We start from the raw sequence: 11066 nt of genomic DNA, 5'->3' as shown, positions 1-11066 counted from the left end.
CTAGTAGAAGCTAGTTCCACTATATTAATAGGACTTAATTTTACCCATAGGGTAAAGCCCATGGACATCCTTCCAATTACTGAAGTAATTACACTCCTGGCTAATCCAGCCCAACTGTTTCAGACAGAAGAGACAAGTGCCTCAGGGAGTACAGCTGGAACATCATACAAGAACACTTAGGATTGTTGTATTAGTTAGCTATTGCTGTGTAACAAATCACCCCAAACCTTAATGGCTTAAGACAACAATAAACATTTATTATCTCACATAGTAGTTCAGGAATTTGGGAGCAGCTTAGCTGGGTGATTCGGTCTCAGAGACTTGCATGTGGTCCAAGTCAAGAAGTTGGCTGAGGCTGCAGTCATCTGAAGGCTTGACTGGAGGATCCACTTCCAAGATGGCTTCCTCACAAGGCTGTGGGCAAAATCCTCAGTTCCTGGCTGGCTGTTGGCAAGAGACCTGAGTTCCTCACCATGTGGATCTCTCCATAGATCTGCCTGAATGTCTTCATTATGTGGCAGCTGGTTTTCCCCAGAATGAGTAATCCAAGAAAAAACAGAGAAGAGGCCACAGTGCCTTTTATAACCCAGGCTTGTAAGTCACACACTGCCACTTTGCTATATTCTCTTTGTTAGAAGCATGTCACTAAGTCCAACCCACGCTCAAGGGGAGGGGTATTAGGCTCCACCTTTTGAGGGGAGAAGTGTCAAAGAAATTGTGGACATATTTAAAAACCACCACAATGGGGTTCACTTGTATTTAATCCCTTCAAGAGGTTAAAAGGTTAATAATCATGTCAGGAAACATATGAGAGAAGGACTTTATTTGGAGAAAGGTGTGGATAAATTTGCTGGCCTGCCCAGAGGTGAAATCTATTGTGAGTCAGAGAAATTCTTTTTTATTTATTTTGAAATCAAAAGGTGGGCTCCATACATGACTGCTTGTTAAACTGGATGAAATTTAAAATAGCTTAAACATTTGGGAAAGAGGGGAGTTGATTAGTTCTCAGGATATATTAAATGTCCTCACATAAGAAGGGAGTCAGCTATTGGGAAGGGCTGCTTTGGAAAACATATGCTGTGTCAAACTCCACCAACAGATGCAGAATCTGCTGCTAAAGTTAGCTCACTGAGAACAGAGCTGGATGGGCTGCCATCACAGATGTCTCTGGAACCAGCACCCAAGACAAATATAATTCTTACCACTGGAAAGCAAGGCCCCACACGAGAGCCTTCTCACCCTGGTGGAGGGGTTGAAGGGAAGTGTGAAGGCAGATTTATGACCCCAAATGCTGACTCTTCTGTGATTCTGGAGGATAACAGATGATTTTTAAGCCACGAGGTGTCCTGGTATTTTGCATTTCTAAATTTGAGAATCCCTCATAAGGTGAATTCTTCGTTACTTTAGGCGGAACCCATGCTGTGTAAAATCCAAGGCCGGATTGGAAAGGTTTTAAAACATGTTTTTTTGAGGTTTATAGTCTGAAATGTTGGAAGCAGAGGAGACAATTGTTCCAAATGCCTAAAACACTAAAAGAGGGGTTAGAAAAATGACAATAATGAGAAATGATTTAAATTATTTCATTAGCCCAGGAACCAAATGCTTTTCCCAAATAAGAAGGGGACGCCGTTTCATGGCAGATGACAGATGATGTCATGTGCTGAGCTTCCAATACATTATAGGGCAGGATTTCCCCAAAGTGGGTTTCACAGAGTTTAGTCCACAGGGGTACCTCACAAAAGAAGGATTCTCTGATAAATAAAGCTGGGGAATGATGAAAACACGGTTCCCCTCTTGGAGAGTCATGGGCACATCAGCATTTTAATGGCTCTAAGAAGCCCTTAAATGAAGAAATTTGTTTAATTTTGTTTAGCTCCTTAGTTCTCAAACATATAATCCTGGATTTCCCCCCCTCTAAATTCTATTAATTTCCAGCTCTTATTTCTATCCCTTTAGAATGTACACTTCACAAGGACATCGTGCCTGGAACTGTTCACAAAGGCACCGTAAAGTAAGGGGGCTTAAGCTTCAGGATTGCCCTTTTGTGTCCCTGTATCTAGTTTTGTATTCAGTTTTGTGTTCTTTCCCTTAAAAAGGACCTCCACGATTGTTATAAGCTTCAGGTCCTGTAAAACCTGGATCTGCCCCTGCCTGGAACACACAAGGTGCTCAACAAATATTTATTGAATAAATGAATGAATAGATACTAGGAAACCAGTGTTCCTTGGAATACACATTGGAAACACCATTGTTGAGACAGGAGCCTCCAAACAGGAGGGCCCGGTGGTTAATGTTCACATTAGATACAGGAGGTAGGAGAGAGGAATAAAATCTCACCTGGGAAAGAAAATAACTGCAAAATATTGGAGTTGGAAATAAAGTCCATCTGATTTGTGACTGATGAAGAGGGCTCACCAGTGTCTTATTTTAAAAAAAATAAATTTATTTATTTTATTTGTTTATTTTTGGGGGCTGTGTTGGGTCTTCGTTGCTGCACGCGGGCTTTCTCTAGTTGTGGCGAGCAGAGGTTACTCTTCGTTGAGGTGCTCAGGCGTCTCATTGCAGTGGCTTCTCTTGTTGCGGAGCATGGGCTCTAGGCGTGTGGGCTTCAGTAGTTGTGGCACGTGGGCTTCAGCAGTTGTGGCTCCTGGGCTCAGTAGTTGTGGCTGGCAGGCTCTAGAGCACAGGCTCAGTAGTTGTGGTGCACGGGCCTAGTTGCTCCGCGGCATGTGGGATCTTCCCGGACCAGGGCTCGAACCCATGTCCCCTGCATTGGCAGGCGGATTCTTAACCACTGCACTACCAGGGAAGCCCTCACCTGTGTTTTGTGTGCTCGTCTGTTAGGAGTTATCTGACGTAATGTTGGAGAATTTCATTATGAGGGTTCAGAGAGCAGACGAAGATCACAACGCAATTTTTAGTCATCTCACTCAGCCACAGAACTTCCTGAGGGTCCTGGTGCTCCTGGACAGAGACCCTCAGCGGCTCCTAGTGCTGGCAAGTGCTCTGCCAGCCTGGAGTCAGGTCCTTCTTAAACGTGGCAAATTGGATGCTGACAGTGTTGGATCATGAACAGAGTTCCATAAAACCCAGGGGCTGTCCTGGTCTGACTCTTCCCATCAGTTTTCCCCCTTTCAATTCTAAATTCGGGTTTGACCCTTAAGTAATGAGGCAGTTTTTTTAATAGTCCCATCAGACTTCACACGTCCAGATGAACATTGCCTTTTAAAGATGGTACTTTGGGGAGCAGTACACAGGCTCCAATACAGCTGTTACTAATAAAAGTGTTTGTGGCCCTCTTTTGGAATTGCCTTTTGTGTCAATTATGAGGTGCACAAGACAAATCCATCCCCTTGGCCATATGTTGTTTTTGACCAAAAATGGTCTTACCCAGCTTATCCTGAAAAATGGTCCAGCATAGTCAGCTGGCTTGATTTTAGAATCACTTCAGGATTTTTATTCAAACTCACTCAAATTCACTGTCAAAAGACAAAACATTGCCAATATTGAGATTGTTCCAAAATATATGCCATATGATCTGAAAACAACTCCCCAAGAGGAGATAAAACCATTTTGAGCCTGGACAGCATCTCCACAGAGCTTGGAGGCTTCTGAGAGGGCTGCCTTCAAGGGGATAGTCTTTGCTGTCATTTATCATTCGTCAACTTCTAATAGAGTTTTCATTTATCTGAATCCTGGCTGTTCATCACAATCACCTGGGGAGCTTTGTAAACCCTCCATGTGCAGACCTGCTCCCCAGAGGTTCAGGTTCAACCGGTTTGGGGTGGGGCCCAGACATTGATTTTGTATTTGCGTGTGTGTGTGCGCGTGCATGTGTGCGTGATTTGAACGTTCAGCCAGGATTAACCTCCATGTTAAAGAACCGATCTTATTAACTTTGGTCACAGTTGTTCCTATTTAGTTTTTCTGTTGGGATAAAAATGCGTTGTGACTAGGGCCAAGAAGCACCACTGAAGGTTAATCAAACACAGATGGGGGGAAAGTTTTGTGGGCTGAACTGTCATTAGCAAAACTGGCACTGTGTACCGTGACCACTAGGGGGCAGACTCGAATACATTAATAAGTGCAAAGAATGTGTTTAATAGCTTTCAAGAATAAAACAGCCCTGGGCTTCCCTGGTGGCGCAGTGGTTGAGAGTCCGCCTACTGATGCAAGAGACACAGGTTCGTACCCAGGTCGGGGAAGATCTCTACATGCGGCAGAGCGGCTGGGCCCTGAGTCACGGCCGCTTAGCCTGCGCGTCCAGAGCCTGTGCTCTGCAACAGGAAAGGCCACAACAGTGAGAGGCTCGTATACTGCAAAAAAAAGAACAAAACAATCCTGGGAAATAAAAGGAAAAGTGGTCATAAGTTTTGTTTGTGATTAGATCACCTGCCTCAGGTGCCTCATTTTACTAAGTCCCCTAAATGCCATGATTTCTTCAAAGGTACCAGCCATGCAACTGTCAGTGCTAACGATAGAAGAGAGAGTGGTAGAGAAAGAAAAGTTGCTGATGTATTTTGAGCACTGTGTGGAGTGCACTGCACCCATTATCTCATTTAATACTGTATAACTCTATGAAACAGCATTGTCACCGCCTTTTCATAGATGAGGAAATTTTGTATACATAATGAGGCCCAGAGGGGTGAAGTCACTTACACAGTGTTACACAGCCAGTAAGTATTAAGAGTAGATCAGGAAAAAAAAAAGATCAGAGTTTAAAATTCAGGTCTTTCTGATTCCTAAGTCCATGCTCTTTCTTTATGCACACAATCTTTCTGGGGAAGGATGATGCTTTAGTGTGTAAATTTTCGTTTTTGTTCTTGTCATCACAGCTCAGATTAAAGGGAGTAGTTTGGTGCTATTCTTGTCAGTCTTGTGAGAATGATTGTAAGTGATGTGTATCTAAACTGTAGATGTACAATCTTTCGTAGATGAGGAGAGTCAGATTCTTTGTCCAAATACCAGCTGTGAGGTTTAAGGAAAAAAGCTCTGAGCTATAAACCTATGTGAAAATGGTTCCTACTGCCTATATCCCCTGAGAGAATAAAAGCTCTGTGAGGGCAGGGCTCTGTCTATCTCACTTATCTGGTGCTTGGTACATGATAGTTATGCAAAAATATTTGTCAAATACCCAAGCTGAAGAATGAATGCATGCATGACTGCATGAAAGTCTTGAGATCAAAGTTACATTCTTGACTATACTGCAAAGCTACGGTCATCAAAACAATGTGGTACTAGCACAAAGACAGACATATAGATCAATGGAACAGGATAGAAAGCCCAGAAATAAACGCACGCACATATGATCAATTAATCTCTGACAAAGGAGGCAAGAATGTACAATGGAGAAGACAGTCTCTTCAGTAAGTGGTGCTGGGAAAACTGGACAGCTACATGTAAAAGAATGAAATTAGAACATTCTCCAACACCATATACAAAAATAAACTCAAAATGGATTAAAGACCTAAAGGTAAGACCGGATACTATAAAACTCCTAGAGGAAAATATAGGCAGAACACTCTTTGACATAAATCGCAGCAATAGTTTTTTGGATCTGTCTCCTAGAGTAATGGAAATAAGAACAAAGGCAAACAAATGGGACCTAATTAAACTTAAAACCTTTTGCAAAACAAAGGAAACCATAAACAAAATGAAAAGACAACCGACAGAATGGGAGAAAATATTTGCCAACGATGCAACTGACGAGATTAATTTCCAAAATATACAGACAGCTCATACAGCTCAATACTAAAAAAAAAACCCAACAAATAATCCAATCAAAAAATGGACAGAAGATCTAAATTGACATTTCTCCAAAGAAGACATACAGATGGCCAACAGGTACATGAAAAGATACTCAACATCACTAATTATTAGAGAAATGCAAATCAAAACTACAATGAGGTACCATCTCACACTGGCCAGGATGGCCATAGTCCAAAACTCTACAAATAATAAGTGCTGGAGAGGGTGTGGTGAAAAAAGAACACTTCTACACTGTTGGTGGGAATGTAAATTGGTGCAGCCACTATGGAGAGCAGTATGGAGTTTCCTTAAAAAAACTAAAAATAGAGTTACTGTATGTTCCAGCAATCCCACTCCTGGGCATATGTCCAGAGAAACCTATAATTCAAAAAGATACATACACCCCACTGTTCACAGCAGCACCATTTACAATAGCCAAGACACAGAAGCAACCTAAATGTCCATCAACAGATGAATGGATAAAGAAGATGTGGTATATATACACAATGGAATATTACTCAGACATAAAAAAGAATGAAATACTGCCATTTGCAGCAACATGGATGGGCCTAGAGATTATCATACTAAGTGAATTAAGTCAGACAGAGAAAGACAAATATCATATGATATTGCTTATATGTGGAATCTTTAAAAATGATGCAAATGAACTTATTTACAGAAGAGAAATGGACTCACAGATACAGAAAACAAACTTATGGTTACCAAAGGGAAACCAAACTTATGGTTACCAAAGGTGGGGAGGGATACATTTAGAAGTTTAGGATTAAAATATACACATATATTTTATTACCATATATAAAATAGATATATATTACCATATATAAAATAGATAACCAACAAGGACCTACTGTATAGCACAGGGAACTATACTCAATATCTTATTAATAACCTATAATGGAAAAGAATCTAAAAAAGAATATATATATAAAACTATATATATATATATAAAAGAATATATATATCTGAATCACTTTGCTCTATACTGGAAACTAATACAACATTGTAAATCAACTATATTTCAATAATTTTTTTAAAAAACAATAAAAATTACATTGTTGGATCTGAAACATTGGCCGTATAATTTTGTCTAAGTCCTGTCTCCTATTTGGACCACAGCTTCCTTATCAATAAGTTGAAATGATGGTTCTAGATGATACATAAGATTCCTTCCAGGTCTAACACTTCTAGGACTCAGCTTTCACCCTCTCACTGGATAGATGAATGTGAAGAGGGATTCTGGGGTTCAGCTCTGGTGTCAGAAATTTACAGACAGAGGGAAATGGTGGGAGAGACCCTCAGAAAATGATATGGTCATTAAAGAGCCCAAGGCAGAGAAACATTACTGCTGATGGTGAGGAGGCCTGAATGTGGGAACAGGAAATAACAAGGGAGGAACTGGGGAAACATACTCACAACTTTAAATAAATCTATGTTGCTTTATCTTTTAAAGTAAAAAGGAGATGGTGTATCATACTAAGTGAAGTAAGTCATACACATGAAGACAAATATATGATATTGCTTATATGTGGAATCTAAAAAATGATACAAATGAGCTTACTTACAAAACAGAAACAGACTCACCAGCAGGTCAGAGGGCCAGAGGAGAGGGCTTTGGTACTGGCCCCCCCGTTGTGTCTCTCTGTGAGGACAGTTCCTGCCAGGCGGCCCCTCCTCGTGGGGGGGCTCCAGCTCTCACTGGCTTCCAGCAATACGACTCCTCCCAGGCCCCTCAAGCTGAGAGATGGAAACTGCTGCCCTCTCTTGCTGCTCCTGGGACCTCCACACCCCTCAGGGTTCATTTCATCCTGACAACCCCTCTGTAAAGAGCCCCTTCATTAAACTCTTCAGTCAAACCCTACTGAGTGGGTTCTGATTCCAGCCAGGCCTTGCCTGATACCCCGGTCCTTGCCCCTTCTATCGCAGCTGTCTCCCCTGCAGGTCTAAAGCCTCATCAGCTGAAGCTGCTGCCAGTTGCTGGTCCACTCTGGGGAACTCCCACACTCTTCTTCTGGGACCTCTCTCCTCTGCCCTGCCACACACTTCAATCTATCTCTTCTTCTCCCAACTGACTCTATTCTAGGCCATCACCTCCTTTACTGGCCTTCTGCTCTGAAATGTCTGTCCTGGTTTCTGACTCTGTTAAAACAACTTACAATGGAGCAAAGATGTCTATTAGGCTCCTGCTATATGCCTGGGATTATACTAAATGCATTCATACATGTTATCTCCATTAATTCTCATAATTATCTGATGAGATTAGTATTATACTAAGAGATGAAAAAACGAGCTTCTGTTGCTTCTGCCTGACAAGCATAATTCCCTCCTTTTCTGCTAATAGCATGCCAAGTTTCCTTTGAGACACTACTCTTTTCCCACTTTCAGCCCTTGTGATTCAATTGAGGCTAATTCCACCCAGCTCCCAACTTGTAGAGACACCGTGATTGGCTCAGAGATGTACAAATCACCTACACTGGGCCAATGAGAGTTAACTCTGGGTCTTTGATGGGACTGTCAGAAGAGGGGCTGTCCTTCTGGAGTTGCTAAGCAGGGAGACTGTAAAGTCTGCTGGTGGACAGCTACGTGGTTGCATGAAGTCCTTCTTGAAGTTGGTCAATATTTTAAACTTCTGGGTTGAGGTAGAGGGCCGCAAGTCCCCTTTGTAGTTTAAGCTAATTTGAGTTGGATTTCCATCACTTGCAACCAGAAGAGTGCTGAATGATATAGAGATTAAATAACCTGCTGAATGTCACATATCTGGTAACTGGTAGAGCTGGGCTTGGAAGTCAGGTTTGCCAAGGAGCCTGAGCTAGTCCCTCAAGGGCCCTGAGGATACTAATGGCTGTGAGAGCTGCACATGTTCAACATTCCTCCCTGGTGTTTTTCATTAGAGCTTGAAGTAGGGTACATCAAATGAACTGTTTCTTGTCTGGGTGTGATCTTGCTTCCAAGTTGCAGTGTAACCATTATCATGCCCATTTTTAGTGACCCACTGGACTCTCCACAGTCTTCCTCAAAGGAACTTGAGTTCTGTGGCTAGTTTCTTAATATGTATCTTCCCTTCTTCCTTAGTAATAAAATACTTCACGTTTAGCTATTTACATGGTTATCTAGAATAAGGACCATATTTCTTGGTGGAGCCATACTCCTTCATGTGACTAAGTTACAACCAATGGGATGCAAGCGTAAGAGGTGTGTGAAACACCCAGGCAGTAACCTTAAAGAGAAAAGCATGTATATCCTACAGCAATTTCTCCTTTATGTTGGCTGGCATACAGATGATGGTTGGACTCAAGCATCCATCTTGGACCATGAGGTAGAACCATGTGTTAAGGATGGTGGAGCAACAAGACAGAAGGAGCTTGGGGCTCTGATGATCATTAGGTTTCCATGTAAACCCCAAGTTGCCTACATTTGTATTGGGAGAAATACCTCTTTCATGTATGCCACTGTTTTGGTGTTGCTATTATTGTTGTCATCACTAGCAGCTGGACCTCATCCTAACTAATACAGGTCCTTTCTATAAATCAGGTCCAGGGCAAAGGCAGGAGCCTTTCACAGCTTTGGAGACCAATCAGCAAATGGGTCCTGAATAGAGTCTGAGGGATTATGAACATCAGAGTGACTGACCCCAGAGACGGCTTTATGTGCTGCTGAAGATTTGTAGGGACATATCCCAGGGGACCTGAAGGGATTATTTTTGTATTTGTATTCTTTTTCTTCGGTGTTACAAACTTCAGGCTCTACAAAACCTGGATCCAGTGATGGCATGGACTGCTGTTTTTGTCTTGACTTGCAAGGGAATGACTCAGGGACACCTCAGGACATCGCAGGAAGGAGGGTCTGACCTTGTGCCTAAAGACATGCTGTTTCCTCTGTCTTATCCCCATCCACCCTGTAGCATCTCCCCCAAATCTTGTCTCCTTCAGGAAGCCTTCCCTGAATGTCAGAAACCAGGTTGTGTCTTTTTCTCCCCAACTAGTGGTCCCCAGGACTCACCTTATTTCCTTGCCTGTTCTCAGCTGGGTGTTGTAGAAAGTGCATTGGCCTTGGAATCAGAAGACCTGGACTTGAGGCCTGACTTGACTTCTAACGAGACGTGGAGACATAACACCTTGACCAAGTAACTTAGGCTCTCTGAGCTTCAGGGTTTATTTATTTTTTAATATTTATTTATTTATTTGGCTGGGCCATGCCTTTTTATTTTTTAGAATTTTTTTAACATCTTTATTGGAGTATAATTGCTTTACAATGGTGTGTTAGTTTCTGCTTTATAATAACGTGAATCAGCTATACATATACATATATCCCCATATCTCCTCCCTCTTGCGTCTCCCTCCCACCCTCCCTATCCCACCCCTCTAGGTGGTCACAAAGCACCGAGCTGATCTCCCTGTGCTATGCGGCTGCTTCCTACTAGCTCTCTATTTTACGTTTGGTAGTGTATATATGTCCATGCCACTCTCTCACTTCGTCCCAGCTTACCCTTCCCCCTCCCCGTGTCCTCAAGTCCATTCTCTACATCTGCGTCTTTATTCCTGTCCTGCCCTTAAGTTCGTCAGAACAATTTTTTTTTTTAGATTCCATATATATGTGTTAGCATACAGTATTTGTTCTTCTCTTTCTGACTTCCTTCACTCTGTATGACAGACTCTAGGTCCATCCACCTCACTACAAATAACTCAGTTTTGTTTCTTTTTTTTTTTTTCCTGTACAAGGGCCTCTTATTGTTGTGGCCTCTCCCATTGTGGAGCACAGGCTCCAGACACGCAGCCTCAGCGGCCATGGCTCACGGGCCCAGCCGCTCCGCGGCATGTGGGATCTTCCCGGACCGGGGCACAAACCCGTGTCCCCTGCATCAGCAGGCGGACTCTCAACCACTGCACCACCAGGGAAGCCCTCGTTTCTTTTTATGGCTGAGTAATATTCCATTGTATATATGTGCCACATCTTCTTTGTTCATTCATTCATCTGTCTATGGACGTGGGCCAGGTCTTAGTTGCGGCACGCGGGATCTCCACTGTGACATGCGGACTCTCAGTTGCAGCATGCATGCGGGATCTAGTTCCCCCACCAGGGATCGAACCTGGCTCCCTGCATTGGGAGCGAGGAGTCTTACCCACTGGTCCACCAGGGAAGTCCCTGGGCTTCAGCTTTTTTAATCTGTAATGAGAGGATGATAGCATTTGCTTTAACTAGTTAGCCAGAAGATGAAATTAGATAAAATATGTGTAATTGCTTGATTGATGATGCAGTGTGATAAAATTAAGCATATTATGATTACTGGTATCACAGCCCTA

Source organism: Leucopleurus acutus (genome assembly GCF_964270905.1).
Source record: "Leucopleurus acutus genome assembly, chromosome: 12".
Taxonomy (NCBI): domain Eukaryota; kingdom Metazoa; phylum Chordata; class Mammalia; order Artiodactyla; family Delphinidae; genus Leucopleurus; species Leucopleurus acutus.
This window is presented reverse-complemented; position numbering follows the sequence as displayed.